Source organism: Salmo salar, chromosome 25, assembly GCF_965601325.2.
Source record: "Salmo salar chromosome 25, fSalSal1, whole genome shotgun sequence".
In the NCBI taxonomy this organism is placed as follows: domain Eukaryota; kingdom Metazoa; phylum Chordata; class Actinopteri; order Salmoniformes; family Salmonidae; genus Salmo; species Salmo salar.
In genome coordinates, this window is record NC_138315.1 from 46,861,612 (window position 1) to 46,880,745 (window position 19,134).

General features: G+C 42.8%; 1 long non-coding RNA gene across 1 annotated transcript; it reads right to left on the reverse strand.

The window, feature by feature from the left end:
* Positions 1-4,291: 4,291 nt before the first annotated feature.
* On the reverse strand, positions 4,292-6,040 carry LOC145864082 (uncharacterized). The gene is made up of 3 exons (XR_014382663.1): positions 5,764-6,040; positions 5,571-5,675; positions 4,292-5,291 (listed from the first exon to the last, which is right to left on the reverse strand). It is a non-coding gene; the product is annotated as an uncharacterized LOC145864082 (long non-coding RNA).
* Between the last annotated feature and the right edge of the window lie 13,094 nt (positions 6,041-19,134).

Here is a 19,134-nt window from a genome sequence, read left to right on the forward strand (position 1 = left end):
AGTGACATGGACATGAATAACCAGAGGCAGGAATGACATGTTCAGCTCCATGCCCTGCCTAGGCTTGATAGTGTTAGACAGATAGCATGAATGAGGACCAGGGACAATGCAACTCTGTATTACGAGACTTGAATGTCTTATCACCGAGTACTACAACTTAGGGAATGGCAAAACACTCCAATCCTTAGACTGACCGCCATTACCCAATAACCTCTGCTCTTCTCCTAACCTCTAGAATAGCATATCAAAATAGTCACATGGTGTTCACACAATAAAGGTCCCATAAATAGTTTACTCTTCCATTGATACATGATTCACAATGATTAAGTCAGTAAGATAATCATACAGTGCATTCGGAAAGTATTCAGACCCCTTTACTTTTTCCACATTTTGTTACGTTACAGCCTAATTCTAAAATGAATTAGATAAACATGTTCCTTATCAATCTACACATAATACCCCATAATGATAAAGTGAAAACAGGTTTTTAGACATTTTTGCAAATGTATAAAAAATATAAAACAGAAATACCTTATTTACATAAGTATTCAGACCCTTTGCTATGAGACTCTAAATTAAGCTCAGGTGCATCCTGTTTCCATTGATCATCCTTGAGATGCTTCTACAACTTGATTGGAGTCCACCTGTGGTAAATTCAATTGTTTGGACATGTATTTAGAAAGGAGCACACCAGTGTAGATAAGGTCCCATAGTTGACAGTGCATGTCAGAGCAAAAACCAAGACAAAAAATGTCTGCAGCATTGAAGGTCTCCAGGAACACACTTGGCCTCCATCATTCTTAAATGGAAAAAGTTTGGAACCACCAAGACTCTTCCTAGAGCTAGCCGCTCCGCCAAACTGAGCAATCAGGGGAGAAGGGCCTTGGTCAGGGAGTGGCCAAGATTGAACTCTTTGGCCTGAATGCCAAGTATCACGTCTGGAGGAAACCAGGCACCATCCCTAAGGTGACACATGGTGGTGGCAGCATCATGCTGTAGGAATGTTTTTCAGCGGCAGGGACTGGGAGACTAGTCAGGATCGAGGGAAAGATTAACGGAGCAAAGTACAGAGAGATTCTTAATGAAAACCTGCTCCAGAGCGCTCAGGACCTCAGACTGGGGTGAAGGTTCACCTTCCAACAGGACAACGGCCCTAAGCACACAGCCAAGACAACACAGGAGTGTCTTCAGGACAAGTCTCTGAATGTCCTTTAGTGGCAAAACATCTCTGGTGGCAGAACATCTCTGGAGAGACCTGAAAATACAGTAGCTGTGTAGTGACACATCCCATCCAACCTGACAGAGCTTGAGAGGATCTGCAGAGAAAAATGTGAGAAACTCCCCAAATACAGGTGTGCCAAGCTTGTAGCGTCATACCCAAGAAGACTCGAGGCTATAATCGCTGACAAAGGTGCTTCAACAAAGTACTGAGTAAAGGGTCTGAATACTTATGTAAATGTGATATTTCAGTTTTTTTATATAATAATATATATATATATATATATATATATATATACACATTTCTAAAGACCTGTTTTTGCTTTGTCATTATGGGTATTGTGTGTAGCTTGATGGGGGGGGGACAACAATTTAGTCAATTGTAGAATACATGTAAGGCTGTAGCGTAACAAAATGTGGAAAAGTCAAGGGGTCTGAGTACTTTCAGAATACACTGTCTAACAGAAACATACAGGTAACTAGTTTACATTCTATCACAACTCATTCTATAATAACTACAGGTAACTGCCAAAGTAAAGGAGACACCAACATAGTGTGTTAAAACCTCTCTAGGACATATGGGACGGTAGCGTCCCACCTCGCCAACAGCCAGTGAAATAGCAGAGCGCCAAATTCAAAACAACAAAAATCTCATAATTCAAATTTCTCACACATACAAGTATTATACACCATTTAAAAGATAATCTTCTCGTTAATCCAACCACATTGTCCGATTTCAAAAAGGCTTTATGGCGAAAGCATAGCATTAGATTATGTTAGGACAGCACCTAGACAAGAACAACCACACAGCCATTTTCCAAGCAAGGAGAGGCGTCACAAAAACCAGAAATACAGCTAAAATTAATCACTAACCTTTGATGATCTTCATCAGATGGCACTCATAGGACTTCATGTTACACAATACATGTATGTTTTGCTCGATAAAGTTCATATTTATATCCAAAAAACCCATTTTACATTGACGTGTAATGTTCAGAAATGTTTTGCCTCCAAAACTACCGGTGAATGAGCACATCAATTTACAGAAATACTCATCATAAACTTTGATAAAAGATACAAGTATTATGCACAGAATTACAGATAAACTTCTCCTTGATGCAACCGCTGTGTCCGATTTTCAAAAAAGCTTTACAGCAAAAGCAAACTTTGCAATAATCTGAGTACAGCGCTCAGACATCAAAACAAGCCATACAGATACCCGCCATTTTGGAGTCAACAGAAGCCACAAATAACATTATAAATATTCACTTACCTTTGATCTTCATCAGAATGCACTCCCAGGAATCCCAGTTCCACAATAAATGTTCGTTTTGTTCGATAAAGTTAATCTTTATGTCCAAATACCTCCATTTTGTTTGCGTGTTTAGTCCAGCACTCCAAATTCACTAAGCGCACGAGTTTAGTCCAGACGAAGAGTCAAAATAGTTCCATTACAGTTCGTAGAAACATGTCAAACGATGTATAGAATCAATCTTTAGGATGTTTTTATCATTAATCTGCAATAATATTCCAACCGGACAATTCTATTGTCTTTAGAATTGAAAGGAAAGGACTCTCGCTCTCACGGCCGCGCGCATGTTTGAGCTCATGCCAATTTTCCAGACACATGACTGAGTCAGCTCTTATTCTCTTCCCATTCACAGTAGAAGCCTGAAACAAGGTTCTAAACACTGTTGACATCTAGTGGAAGCATTAGGAAGTGCAAAATGACCCCACAGACACTGTATACTGGAGAGGCAATCACTTGAAAAACTACAAACCTCAGATTTCCCACTTCTTGGTTGGATTTTTTCTAAGGTTTTTGCCTGCCATATGAGTTCTGTTATACTCACAGACATCATTCAAACAGTTTTAGAAACGTCAGAGTGTTTTCTATCCAAATCTACTAATTACATGCATATTCTAGCTTTTGTGCCTGAGTAGCAGGCATTTTACTTTGGGCATGTTTTTCATCCAAGCTACTCAATACTGCCCCCTTTCCTAGAGAAGTTAATAGGGCGTTGAGCCACCACGAGCCACCAGAACAGATTCAATGCACCTTGGCATAGATTCTACAAGTGTCTGAAACTCTATTGGAGGGAGCAATTCCATAATTTAGTGTTTTGTTGACGGTGGTGGAAAACGCTGTCTCAGGCACCACTCAGGCAACACAATCTCCCATAAATGTTCTACTAGGTTGGGATCTGGTGACTGAGACAGACGCATGCACATCGCACACACACACACAGATCTACTACTAACTGTTCTGCAGTAATCTCATACACCCAAATACTTCTCTGCAGCTGCCACCACAACATCTATTTTCTGTGACTTACATTCCATCCCTGCAGTACAGTTGATAACCGTTGATATGAACGGTAACAAGACAATCTTACTGAAGCATGTAGCACTCTTTGGCCCCTCCCTCTGTACTGATACAGATCTACTACTCACTGGGATCCTCTCAGGCTCCTTCCCCCTTGATCCATCCTCCTCTACTTTCTTCACTGCCTGAACATACTACACCTTCTTCACTACTCAGACTCTGGACACTTCAACCTGCATCTCTCTCACCAGACACTGATCCCCAGCAACATGGACAACCCCTACAGCTGTCACACACAACTTTAAGGGATTGGATCTCTTAACCTTTAACCATTCATAAAAAACATTCACTGACAATTCTGTTAAGATGAACCTAAGTTCAAGATGAACCTATTTTTAATCTTGAAGTTGATATAAACAGGGTGTTTGTGTCTTTGGGCCATTGCATCTATCCATGAGCCACTGAATGCAATAAGCAGTATGTATCATCAAATCAAATCAAATGTTATTGGTCACATACATGTGTTTAGCTACATCAATCCAGCAGAAGGTTCTCTCTACCAAATGTAACCCCATCTCGGACACATTTAGGAGACATTTAGGACATTTCTTCGAATGAGATTCAAATACAATTTCCCCAAATAATACGAATATAGAATTACCAAATTTCAATACACCTACTGTATAGGAAAACACCAGAATAAAAAGTTTTACATTTAAATAAATATAATACATGAACCTTTTTGAATATTCACAACAATATTTATTAAAGAAAAAATCTAAATGTAATCAAAATCTAGTTACAGTTCTGTAACATCTGTCCCTAATGTTGAACACAGTGAGGTCTGTTTAGCAGAGTGAAAATGTCTCCTCTAGTCAGTCAGAGTACACAACTGTACTAGTGTGTTGAGGATTACATGGTTTTAGGGCTGGATTCAATCTGAACCTCTGAAGATCCGCACTAGTGAAAATTAAAAGCAACGTTCCTGCATTTGCAGAGAATGCATTCACGGTAAATGCTGTATATATGGGCTCAATTGGGGTCAGTATTGAATCTAGTCCTTAGTCAGAGCACAAGCATTTAGAACATCTACAGTAACTTGTTACACAAAGACATACAGAGAGAATAAAGTGGCTAGTTAAAGGTTCAGGTCTCTCTTCCTGGACGATTTTAGCTAAAACATTTCACTTCAGTGTTCTTCATGAATTCAAGTCAAATATACAAGAAAAATGCATTTAAACATCAGATGTCCTGGTTCCCACAAGGCAGGTTTGTCCAATAAATTTCAGACTTGATTTAAAATACTATTTAGGGTCTTTCAATTATTTTCAAAGACATTTGTAAGAAAATATTTGGATCTTTTTTATTTGAAAACAGAAGTAGTTTAACATTGTAATGTATTTTTAAATACTCCCATGCTTCAGAACATCTACAGTAGAACATTTCCAGACACATTATTTACAACGTTCTACTATAGACGTTCTAACGCTTTTCTAATAGCTGGCTATTAATTAGAAAACATTAGAAAAAACATGCAAATGCTTCCAATAGAAGACATAGAGTCCTTTGGGATACAGTACACTGATATGTCCACTTTATGGACCCGTATAGAAAGAAATGTCCCATCAGTCTGCCTCTAGATTGTCTGGTGCCTGCCTACACCTGGCCAAAAACTCTGTCTCACCACTACCGTTTCCTTGATGGTTATTTCCTTCAACTTCTAAGGTTCCACCGCTGGATCCACAACCTAGATCAAAATGGATCAGTGTTATATTCATAATTAACAAGATCAACATAGTTCAGTGTTTTAGTCATAATTAACAATACTCTGAGGCCCATCTAACTATGAAATGTACATAGGGCCATCTGATTTTCACATGCTAGACACTAATATAGTATTTGAATGTAAATGGACATAAAATCCTTAGATTTGGCACTGACAGAGTAATTACAGACTGAGACAACTTTATACAGTACTGAATCTGATTTCATTACAGGGAATAATACATCAGAAATTGCAACTTACGTTTTTTGTACACAAAATAAAAAGTAAAGCAAATCAAAATCAGTACTATAATGATAGATACTGTAACTCCAATAATGCCAGAAGTAAAGCCTTCCTGAACTTCACCTGTGGGGAAAAGACAAGATGAGTGATTAAGTTTTCAGTTAATGAATATTAGGCAGTGAGACGTGGTGTTTTGTCCTGTAACATGCACCTGCAGGGTCTGTGTTAATGCTCTGACTGGGGCTGACGATGGTTGTGTTGCTCACAGTCTCTCTCAGAACGGGGTTGAAGATATGGCAGGTCACCGTCTGATTTTCTGTTAAATTCACTTGGCTCCAAACGGTGTACAGTCCACTTTCAGAACCAACAGTAATATTGGTCTGTACTTCCCACGGGTCCAGAGTGCGGTTCTGGATGGTCCATGTGACGACTGGCTGTGGGTATCCCCCCTGGGTTGAACACGTGGCATTCATATTTGTCTTGTTCACAGTCACACTGGGTGTCGGGAACCGTGCTGAAAGTGAACAAAGCAAAGAGAATAAGATGTTAGAAAGGTGCCATAATAATGTTTGATGATTTCCTACAAAAGACAGAATGAGTGCTGTGAATAACTCACACAGGTGGACATGGAATGGTATCAAACACATCCAATACATGGTTCCCATGTGGTTGATGCTATTCCATTCCAGACATTATTATGAGCTAGCCTCTCCTCAACAGCCTCCTGTGTTATTAACTCAACCATACCTGCCACATGTACGGTAGTGGGACACACTTTTTCACGTCGAGGATAGAGTTACCATTCTCGTCAAACAGTGTAGCGAAAGCCCAGTAGGTGGTCTGCTTGTCTTCAAGTGTTACTTGGCTGAGTTTGATAGAGATATTCCCAGAACTCATCTCAGACCCAAAGGCTTTAGTTCTGTTTGTGTAAAGGTTATCCTGATGTTTATTCTCTTCTCCTTTGTTGAACGAGTACAACACTTTTCCGGACTTATCTTGCCAATGGAACCGGAGTCTTGCTGTGTCGATGGCCGTGGATGAATTCAGGTCACAGGACAGGAGAACAGTCTCTCCTATAATCCCAGTGACTTCATTCTCAGAAGCAGCTGGTGCTGAAACATACCAATATGTCAAAGTTACAAGTTAAGCTCAGAATTCAACACAGATAATAATGACATCATGTGCTCACTGACAGGAAATTACATAATATAAGAGAAAGTGGTTGAAAGACTGTTTTTGGATATAAATATGAACTTGATGGAACAAAAAATGCATGTATTGTATAACATAATGTCCTAGGAGTGTCATCTGATGGAGATTGACAAAGGTTAGTGCATAATTCTAGCTGGTTTCTGCTTTTGGTGACGCCTGACCTTGAACTGAAAATGGATGTTTGTACTTTTGTGGCTATGTACTGTCCTAACATAATCTAACTTTATGCTTTTGCCGTAAAGCCTCTTTGAAAATCGAACAATGTGGTTAGATTAAGGAGATGTTTATCTTTTAAATTGTGTAAAATAGTTGATGGTTTGAGAAATTGAAATTATTAGATTTTTGATGTTTTGAATTTCCAGCCTTGTTAGCAATCCCGACTCGGGGTTCATTGCTAACCTGTAGCCCCAACAGGTTAAGACAGCACAGTGCACACAAATAAAGAACATTCCCCTGAACAAACATGTTCCTGGAAAGTTAAGGAAACTTTTCTCTACCAAAAGCTGTGAAAGAACATTTGAAACTGGGTTTTTCATTTATCTGGCAGCACTTGGTTACCATTTAATTCTAGCACTTGGTTACCAAGATGATGGGAAGGTGCATGACATCACCCATTTCTGCTTCCTGATTTCTCTGATGACATGTTTGGTTCAGTAATTATCTCAGCTTTGTAATAACATTTGTCACAATGTGCTTTACAATAACCAGACCTAGACCCCCAAAACGAAAAGAAGAACCAAACTATGTGCAAAGGGACAATGTGTTAAAAATGGCTCTGATCATCTGGTTTATGCAGATTGAGAGATATTAAAGATCTTTGAGTTAATGAACAACACCACGACAGTATAGAGGTAACGAGCATTGGACCAATCCCAAGCCGACTAGCCAAAAACTCTGCCGATGTGCCGTTCACCAAGGAACTTAGCCCTAATTGCTCCTGCAAGTCACTCTGGCTAACAGTGTCTGCTAAATGACTCAAATGTAAATGTAATAATGTCTCCATTCATGAAGAGATGTCAACTAGGCCTGTCTGCATTTACAGCTACTAGACTAGAGCATGGGAGAAAGCATGGGCGAGAGCATGGGCGATAGCATGGGAAAAAGCAAGTGCTTTTTCGTTCTCCGCTAACATCAAGGCGGTGACCTGATCCTGTAGGTTCATGCTCTGCAACATTCGCAGAGTACGACCCTGCCTCACACAGGAAGCGGCGCAGGTCCTAATCCAGGCACTTGTCATCTCCCGTCTGGATTACTGCAACTCGCTGTTGGCGGGGCTCCCTGCCTGTGCCATTAAACCCCTACAACTCATCCAGAACGCCGCAGCCCATCTGGTGTTCAACCTTCCCAAGTTCTCTCACGTCACCCCGCTCCTCCGCACACTCCACTGGCTTCCAGTTGAAGCTCGCATCTGCTACAAGACCATGGTGTGTGCCTACGGAGCTGTGAGGGGAACGGCACCTCCGTACCTTCAGGCTCTGATCAGTCCCTACACCCAAAGAAGGGCACTGCGTTCATCCACCTCTGGCCTGCTCGCCTCCCTACCTCTGCGGAAGCACAGTTCCCGCTCAGCCCAGTCAAAACTGTTTGCTGCTCTGGCACCCCAATGGTGGAACAAGCTCCCTCACGACGCCAGGACAGTGGAGTCAATCACCACCTTCCGTAGACACCTGAAACCCCACCTCTTTAAGGAATACCTGGGATAGGATATAGTAATCCTTCTAACCCCCGCCCCCAAAAAAGGATATAGATGTACTATTGTAAAGTGGTTGTTCCACTGGATATCATAAGGTGAATGCATCAATTTGTAAGTCGCTCTGGATAAGAGCGTCTGCTAAATGATGTAAATGGGCGAGAGCATGGGCGAGAGCATGGGCGATAATGACATCGATTTAGGGTAAAGCTGAAGTCATGTTCCTCATTTCTTTAAAAACATTCAATGATGTGAAATAATACTAACATCAGATCTATTCACCACTACATAAAAGCAGAAATAATTCATCTGAACTCATGTATAAATTCCAGGAAATGAAGGACGGTGGTTTTGTGTCCCACTAACATGAGAGGTATAATGACGTGGGGGGTAGAATTCTTATTTATTTAGAATGTCTTCATTATCTTCATTCATTGCTGTCTATTAAACAGCCAAACTATGTTTTAAGTGAGAAGTAGGCAGGCTGAAAAATAATGGCTATTCACATTAGCTCCACAAGGCCTACTTCACCCAGTTTCTAACAAGGCCTTAAGGTTCGGTTATCAGATTCACTCTACAATAAACACTTTGTTTTCTCTCATGTTTCTCTACATATCTCTGGATGCAGGTATGGCTATCAGCACATATTGTAACCTCCATTCCACCAGTATTCATGTAGGACTACTATACTGTTATCATCCTTACGGATTGCTAAAACATGCTAACAATGCTACAACCACATGCAAATCACAACTACATTTTTCATCACATATCTATGATTCATTCCTTCATTTATCAGAGCCATGAGATTCTGTGTGAAAGTGTGCGTGGGATGTGTGTGTTCAAGCCAGGAGACTGAATCAATGATTCAATGGCCTCGAGGTGACCACGAGGAGACAACTTTCTCTTTAGACAAACAAACAACCAACCACGCCCTATCCAAACAACCATTACTTTTCATCACATTGTGTTCTATATAAATAAATCATAATGTGCCTTTGGTTGTATGTTGTATTTGAAGGTTAAGGCGTGTGGATAAAACGCCCAGGGACAGATGAGGAAGCCACGAGGGACACAACCACAGCGGCACGATAGCGAATATAAAACTTACCAGACAACAACAAAAGACTGATTAATATCAGGATGGCCATTGCACTCTGCAGGATACTGATGGAAAACAAGATGGAAAACAAGATGGAAAACAAGATGGAAAATGAAACAACAAAGTAGATTGGAGATTACCGAGTACTGTGCAACGTGCTCCTGAGCGAAGGTAAAAAAATGAATGAGGCGTCCGACAAGAGACACAGTTTTCCTTATCGCAGTATCATATCCGGTTCAGGGGTCAAGCATTCCGTCACATCCATATTTACAAAATCCTAACAAACAAGTTCAACACAACGCTAGTAGTAGTATTTCACCATAACTTGTTGGTCATCGTCTTCGTTAGTCACTGTCTGAGATGTATGATTCACTGTGTCGTGACTGCAGAGTCAAAGCTTTCTGTTTCTAACACAGTCTATTACCACCGCGAAGGAGCTAGTCAGGTCACACTATAGAAAACATGCTACGAGGATGCAGTACATGGCAGGTTTTGCTTTGTCAACAGGTCATTACCGTCTACTTTGTAAATCGGTCATTACCATCTACTTTGTCGACAGGTTATTACCATCTGCTTGCATGGAGGATACTTGCTTCATAAAAAAAAACATTCCTGTCAGGGGGATCAGTATCATGCTCATCAACACACTGATCACAGGGAGCATAAAGGTTGACCTTACCAGAGATGTCTCTCCCTCCTCTTGATAATAGGCATGTTTGACCCCATGTCCTGTCTGTGATCTCCTATGAGAAATGTCTGTCAGCCAAATGTTCGCTTCTCACAAGCAAATCACTATCCTCCCTCCCCTCCTTATCTCAAACAGCTCCCTCACCGGGGCCTCCTGGGTGGCGCAGTGGTCTAAGACCACCAGAGATTCTGGGTTCGCGCCCTGGCTCTGTAGCAGCCGGCCGTGACGGGGAGGCCCATGGGGCGGCGCACAATTGGCCCAGCGTCGTCCGGGTTAGGGAGGATTTGGCCGGCAGGGATATCCTTGTCCCATCGCGCACTAGCGACTCCTGTGGCGGGCCGGCGCATTGCACGCTGACCAGGTCGGCAGGTGTACGGTGTTTCCTCCGACACATTGGTGCGGCTGGCTTCTGGGTTGGATGTGCATTGTGTTAAGAAGCAGTGTGGCTAGGTTGGGTTGTGTTTCGGAGGACGCACAGCTCTCGACCTTCGCCTCTCCCGAGTCCGTATGGGAGTTGCAGCGATGAGACAAGACTGTAACTACCAATTGGATACCACGAAAAAGGGGGTAAAAGACTTTTTAAATTTAAAACAGCTCCCTCTCTCTGGATCACCTGGTGCTGGAACCTCCCTTATAGAAACTTTACCTAATTACCTAATGAAAATTACAACTGACTAATGACAAATAAAATAGATCTCTTTCTCTCCCCTCCGCAAGTGAAACAGTGAGGATAAGTAGCAACAACCCTGAACCTAAATCAGATATGTGGTTGAGATTACTTACTTCCTGTGTTTGTGTACGTTAACGTTGTAGAACCGGTTTAGTTACTGCAGTACCATCATAGAGGAGTACTTGAAGATGCCATTCATTAACATAGTATATAACATCTGAATAGCTTAACAAATGTAATAGTTTATTAAGAGAAAACACACTTTAGTAGAAAACATATAAAACAATATATAATTACACTACATGTGCAACAAGAGGATTATAATCCTACATTTAATTTCTAGTCAATCTACCACACCATACGCATCATGACTCATCTGGGTCAGGTGATAGGAGCCGAATAGCAAGTCAGGTTCAGGCACGATGTCCCCGACAATATCTCACTGTAAATACTGTTGCATACTTCTCTTTTAATCCTGCTGAGGTTACGGTGAGAACATTCCATATTGTGTATTTTATTCCCATTAAATAAATCCTTAAAATCTTGATAAACACAGACAAAGGAGGAATATCCGTACCAAACTGTATTTTCAGGAGTTTGTCTGCCCCTTGGTTGAGTAGTATAGAGAGAAATATGGTGTCTCCTATTTCCCAGGAAGAGGTGTTGAGTATAGAGAGAAATATGGAGTCTCCTATTGCCCAGGAAGAGGTGTTGAGTATAGAGAGAAATATGGTGTCTCTTGTTGCCCAGGAAGAGGAGGTCTTCACTGATTTTAGGTTAGAAGAGAAGTTTAATAGTCAAGAGTTCCAGTTTGTACCATAAAACTGTGATAATATGTAGAAGCCAGACAATATAGTTTAAATTAAGCCTTTAAAATCGATAGGTCACTATATCCCCAAGCAACCGGGAGAGAGTGCGAGATCAGTTATACAAAACAGCAAACCAATCTGTGAGTAAAGCGATGCTGACACTTAAACCCAACAAGCCATGACTTCCCTTGGAATTTATTTATTTTACTAGGCAAGTAAAAGTCAGTTAAGAACAAATTCTTATTTACAAGAACGGCCTACACCAGCCAAACCCAGACAACGTTGGGCCAATTGTGCGCCACATGGCCAGTTGTGACACAGCCTGGATTCAAACCATGGTGTCTGTAGTGACACCTCTTCCACTGAGAGGCAGTGCCTTAGACCGCTGTGATACAGCCTGGATTCGAACCAGGGTGTCTGTAGTGACACCTCTTGCACTGAGAGGCAGTGCCTTAGACCACTGTGATACAGCCTGGATTCGAACCAGGGTGTCTGTAGTGACACCTCTTGCACTGAGATGCAGTGCCTTAGACCGCTGCACCACACGGCCAGTTGTGATACAGCCAGGATTCGAACCAGGGTGTCTGTAGTGACACCTCTTAGACCACTGCGCCACACGGCAGCCCATAAGAACAACAAAGAACTACTTGGAGAGTACAATCATTGGATAATAAAATAGATGAACTACGATCACGTGTATGCTACCATCTTATTTTCCACAGTCGTGGCTGAACGACAACATGAATAACATACAGCTGGCATACAGCAGCTTCTGGCAAGACAAGAGGTGGCGGTCTGTGTATATTTGTAAACAACAGCTGGTGCAGGAAATCTAATAGTAAGGAAGTCTCGAGGTTTTGCTTGCCTGAGGTAGAGTATCTCATGATAAGCGTTAGACCACACTATTTACCAAGAGAGTTTTCATCTATATTCTTCGTAGCTGTCTATTTACCACCACAAACCGATGCTGGCACTAAGACCACACTCAATGAGCTGTTTACGGGCATAAGCAAACAGGAAAACGCTCATCCGGAGGTGGGGCTCCTAGTGGCTAGGGACTTTAATGCAGGGAAACTTAAATCTGTTTCACAAAAATTTTTCCAGCATGTAAAATGTGCAACCAGAGAGGAAAAAAACCTAGACCACCTTTACTCCTCACACAGAGAAGTGTACAAAGCTCTACCTCACCCTCCATTTGGCAAATCTGACCATAATTCTATCCTCCTGATTCCTGCTTACAAGCTAAAACTAAAACAGGAAGCACCAGTGACTCAGTCTATAAAAAACTGGTCAGATAAAGCAGATGCTAAGCTACAGGACTGTTTCACTATCACAGACTGGAACACGTTCCGGGATTCTTCCGATGGCATTGAGGAGACCACCACATCAGTCATTGGCTTCATTAATAAGTGCATCGATGACATCGTCCCCACAGTGACAATACGTACATACCCCAACCAGAAGCCATGGATTATAGGCAACATCCGCACTGAGCTAAAGGGTAGATCTGCCGCTTTCAAGGAGCGGGACTCTAAACCCTGAAGCTTATATAAAATCCCGCTATGCCCTCCGTTGAACCATCAAACAGGCAAAGCCTCAATACAGGACTAAGATTGAATTGTACTACACCGGCTTCGACGCTCGACAGATGTGGCAGTGCTTGCAAACTATTACAGGCTAAAAATCTAAGCACAGCCCCAAGCTGCCCAGTGACATGAGCCTACCAGATGAGCTCAATTATTTATATGTTTGCTTCGAGGCAAGCAACACTGAAACATGCTTGAGAGCATCAGCTGTTCCGGACGACTGTGTGATCAAGCTCTCTGTAGCCTTTAAACAGGTCAACATTCACAAGGCTGCGGGGCCAGATGGATTACCAGGAGGTGTACTCCGAGCATGCGCTGACAAACTGGCAAGTGTCTTCACTGAAATGTTTACTTTTTTTTTTTTTTTACATTTTAGTCATTTAGCAGACGCTCTTATCCAGAGCGACTTACAGTAGTGAATGCATACATTTCATACTTTTTTTTTTTTTCTGTGCTGTTCAACCTGTCCCTGACTGAGTCTGTAATACCAACATGTTTCAAGCAGACCACCATAGTCCCTGTGCCCAAGAACACTCAGGTAACCTACCTAAATGACTACCGACCCATAGCACTCACGTCTGCAGCCATGAAGTGCTTTGAAAGGCTGGTCATGGATCACATCAACACCATTAACACAGAAACCCTAGACCTACTGCAATTTGCATACCACCCTAACAGACCCACAGATGATGCACTCTCTATTGCACTCCACACTGCCCTTTCCCACCTGGACAAAAGGAACACCTACGTGAAAATGCTATTCATTGACTACAGCGCAGCGTTCAGCACCATAGTGCCCTCAAAGCTCATCGCTAAGCTAAGGATCCTGGGACTAAACACCTACCTTTGCAACTAGATTCTAGAATTCCTGACGGGCCGCCCCCAGGTGGTAAGGGTAGGTAACAACACATCTGCCACACTGATCCTCAACACGGGGCCCCTTTGGGGTGCGTGATCAGTCCCCTACTTTCCTCCCTGTTCACTCATGACTGCACGGCCAGCCACAACACCATCACCCTCATTAAGTTTGTCGATGACACAACAGTGAGATGTGACAGCCTATAGGAAGGAGGTCAGAGACCTGGTTGTGTGGTGCCAAGATAACAACCTCTCCCTTAACGTGATCAAGACAAAGGAGATGATTGCGGACAACAGGAAAAGGAATACAGAGCACGCCCCCATTCTCATCAACAGGGCTGTAGTGGAGCAGGTTGAGAGCTTCAAGTTTCTTGGTGTCCACATCACCAACAAACTATCATGGTCCAAACACACCAAGGCAGTCGTGAAGAGGGCACAACAAAGCCTATTCCCATTCAGGAGACTGAAAATATTTGGCATGGGTCCTCAGATCTTCAAAAGGTTCTACAGCTGCACCATCGAGAGCATCCTGACTGGTTGCATCATTGCCTGGTATGACAACTGCTCGGCCTCCGACAGCAAGGCACTACAGAGGGTAGTGCGTACGGCCCAGTGCATCACTGGGGCCAAGCTTCCTGCCTTCCAGGACCTCTATACCAGGCAGTGTCAGAGGAAGGCTCTAAAAATGTTCTACTCTCTGTTTATTTTACTCCCTGTTTATTATCTGTGCATAGTCACTTTAACCTACATGTACATACTGTATTACCTCAATTACCTCGGCTAACTGGTGACTCTGTACCAGTATTGACTCTGTACCAGTACCCCCTGTATATAGCCTCACTACTGTTATTTTACTGCTGCTCTTTAATTATTTGTTACTTTTATTGTTACTTATCTATTTTTTTACTTAACACAATTTGTCTTACAATTGCATTATTGGTTAAGGGTTTGTAAGTTAGCATTTCACTCTAAGGTCTACAGCTGTTGTATTCAGCGCATGTGACAAATACAATTTGATTTGAGATGCGATGACAAGATGAGGAAAAGACAAAGAACAACTTGGAGATGAGAGCAACAAACATCTGAAGGATATCCAGGAAAGCACAGCAAAAAGGCTGTCAATGCTCACCAAAACAAACTAACTGTTACAATCGGTTGTTAAATTATTTGGGATTTGTTAGAAAGGAAAGTATAATCTATTCTGTCAGATATGCATATACAGGCAGGCGTGTGTCTTGTTTGTTGCTCTCGTCTCAAATTGCATTCTGTCATTGCACCACACTATCACAAGGGGGCACAAATTGACATAAATTAATGGAGGTGTTTTCAGTCTGAGAGTCTCTTTTCTCTATTATATCTAACCTATTTACCACAGTGTAAAAGAGCAATAGAGTCTCTACGTAAAGAGCAGTAGAGCCTCTATATAAAGAGTGATAGAGCCTCTATATAAAGAGAGATAGAGCCTCTATATAAAGAGTGATAGTCTCTATATAAAGAGTGATAGAGCCTCTATATAAAGAGTGATAGAGTCTCTATATAAAGAGTGATAGAGTCTCTATATAAAGAGTGATAGTCTCTATATAAAGAGTGATAGAGCCTCTATATAAAGAGTGATAGTCTCTATATAAAGAGTGATAGAGTCTCTATATAAAGAGTGATAGAGTCTCTATATAAAGAGTGATAGAGTCTCTATATAAAGAGAGATAGTCTCTATATAAAGAGTGATAGAGTCTCTGTATAAAGAGTGATAGAGTCTCTATATAAAGAGAGATAGTCTCTATATAAAGAGTGATAGAGTCTCTGTATAAAGAGTGATAGAGTCTCTATATAAAGAGTGATAGAGTCTCTATATAAAGAGTGATAGAGTCTCTATATAAAGAGTGATAGTCTCTATAAAGAGTGATAGAGCCTCTATATAAATGTAACGTCTTGTCTGTAGTGTGGCGGAAAGAAGCGCAGGAAGCAGCGAACACTGTGTGGTAATTTAATAAAACCACCTGTACAAAATAAAAGGCCTCCTAACTCAGGGCAGGTGAGAAAACGTAAAAAAAGGGAAAAACAAAAAGGGAATCGGTGGTAGCTAATAGGCCGGTGACGACGACCGCCGAGCGCCACCCGAGCAGGAGGGGGCGCCACCGTCGGTAGGAATCGTGACAGTACCCCCCTCCTGATGCGCGGCCCCTGCAGCGCGCCGACACCGGCCTCGAGGCCGACCCGGAGGACGAGGCGCAGGGCGATCCGGGCGGAGGCAGTGGAACTCCTTCAACATGGATGGGTCCAAGACGTCCTCCGCCGGCACCCAGCACCTCTCCTCCGGACCGTACCCCTCCCAGTCCACGAGGTACTGCAGGCCCCCCGCCCGGCGTCTCGAGTCCAGAATGGCCCTTACGCTGTACGCCGGGGACCCCCCGATGTCCAGGGGGGGTGGAGGGACCTCCGGCACCTCATCTTCTTGTAGGGGACCAGCCACCACCGGCCTGAGGAGAGACACATGAAACGAGGGGTTAATACGGTAATAGGAAGGGAGTTGCAACCAATAACACACCTCGTTTATCCTCCTCAGGACTTTGAAGGGCCCCACACACTGCGGCCCCAGCTTCCGGCAGGGCACGCGGAGAGACAGGTTCTGGGTCGAGAGCCAGACCCTATCACCCGGTGCGAACACCGGCGCCTCACTGCGGTGGCGGTCAGCACTCCTTTTCTGCCTAGCACTGGCCTCCTTCAGTGAGTCCTGTACTGCTTTCCAGGTCTCCTTGGAGTGCTGAACCCAGTCCTCCACCGCAGGAGCCTCGGTCTGGCTCTGGTGCCATGGGGCCATGACCGGCTGGTACCCTAGCACACACTGGAAAGGTGACATGTTAGTAGAGGAGTGGCGAAGTGAGTTCTGGGCTAACTCTGCCCAAGGAATATACCTCGCCCACTCCCCTGGCCGGTCCCGGCAATACGACCTCAGGAACCTGCCCACCTCCTGGTTCACCCTCTCCGCCTGCCCATTGCTCTCGGGGTGATAACCGGAGGTTAAACTGACCGAGACCCCCAGCCACTCCATAAACGCCTTCCAGACCCTGGATGTGAACTGGGAACCCCGATCAGAGACAATATCCTCCGGCACCCCGTAGTGCCGGAAGACGTGGGTAAATAGGGCCTCCGCAGTCTGCATGTATTCGATGCTTAAGTACTCTAAAGTTTTCATTTCAACTCAAAACCTCAAGCAACCGCATGATGTTGGATAAAGCATACAGTATACTGTACAGTATCTCATCAACATCTTTATGCTTTCGTTAAGATAATAACAATAAAAAATACTTTCAAATGCAGATGGGTTTTCAACTACAGTACATCTCAGAAACATTTTAGTTGCACTTCCCCCCCCAGCTCCACGACCACAGGTAAAACCTTGCTGAGATCAATGTATTTGTTGCATTGTATCGTCAATTTCTCAAGCCAAAACGTCTTGATGGCCTTCACCAGTTCATCTTTGCTTGTAGGCTTGGCAGAGTTACGGATGAATGTTTTCAGTTGACAAGCCAGCATCCCGGAGTCGCCTCTTCACTGTTGATGTTGAGACTGGTGTTTTGTGGGTACTATTTAATGAAGCTGCCAGTTGAGGACTTGTGAGGCGTCTGTTTCTCAAACTAGACACTCTAATGTAATTGTCCTCTTGCTCAGTTGGGCACCAGGGCCTCCCACTCCTCTTTCTATTCTGGTTAGAGCCAGTTTGCACTGTTCTGTGAAGGGAGTAGTACACAGCGTTGTACGAGATCTTCAGTTTCTTGGCAATTTCTCACATGGAATAGCCTTAATTTCACAGAACAAGAATAGACTGACAAGTTTCAGAAGAAAGTTCTTTGTTTCTGGACATTTTGAGCCTGAAATCGAACCCACAAATGCTGATGCTCCAAATACTCAACTAATCTAAAGAAGGCCAGTTTTATTGCTTCTTTAATCAGAACAACAGTTTTCAGCTGTGCTAACATCATTGCAAAAGGGTTTTCTAATGATTAATTAGCCTTTTAAAATGATAAACTTGGATTAGCTAACACAACGTGCCATTGGAACACAGGAATGATGGTTGCTGATAATGGGCCTCTGTACGCCTATGCCATAAACAAAATCTGCCGTTTCCTGCTACAATAGTCATTTACAACATTGACAGGAGCTGCCAGAGCCGCCCGCCAGTCAGGAGTCGCCAGAGCCACCCGCCAGTCAGGAGTCGCCAACATTGACAATGTCTACACTGTATTTCTGATCAATTTGATGCTATTTTAATGTACAAAAACAAAGACATTTCTAATTGACCTCAAACTTTTGAACGGTAGTGTATATAAAATGTCTTACCTTTCCATAAGCCCACGCAAGTTTCTTCAACTGTCTTCTGACTGTGATTAGAGCGATGTTAGAGCGATGTTGATGTTGTACGGTGATTCCAGATGGCCTTTGCCGATCGCTCATCATCTTCGTTCATCCGTGAGTCGATGGCTTGAATAGTCTCGCTGGAAACTGAATACAATGTAAAAATGTGCAGCAGACAGTAAAGACCAGCAGTCAATTTATTTAAGCATTATTTTTAGCATTATTAATAGACCTACAGTACAGTATTGTAGACTACAGTATCTGATCATTTTCCTGGGCTTTCGCGTTCGGCTTAACACAGGCATCTGATGATAGTGTTTGCGAATAGCATTGTCTGTGACCATAATTCCCAAAGCTAACAGTATTTTTGAAATGTCTCCAGTAGATTTTACGTTCCTCCTGAAAGCCCTAATCTGGTGCTACGGTATGTTGTTACAGCATAATCAAAGTGAGGACAATCAGCAGTCTGCTTTATACTTATGGCCTATTGTGACCTGGAGTCACACCTTTCCAGTACTCCTCACACTGCCCCAAACTCCACCCTTAACACTAATGAAGGCAACAAATTGTTGCTTACTGAAACTCCCAAAGTCATCCATTTGTTATAATAGGAT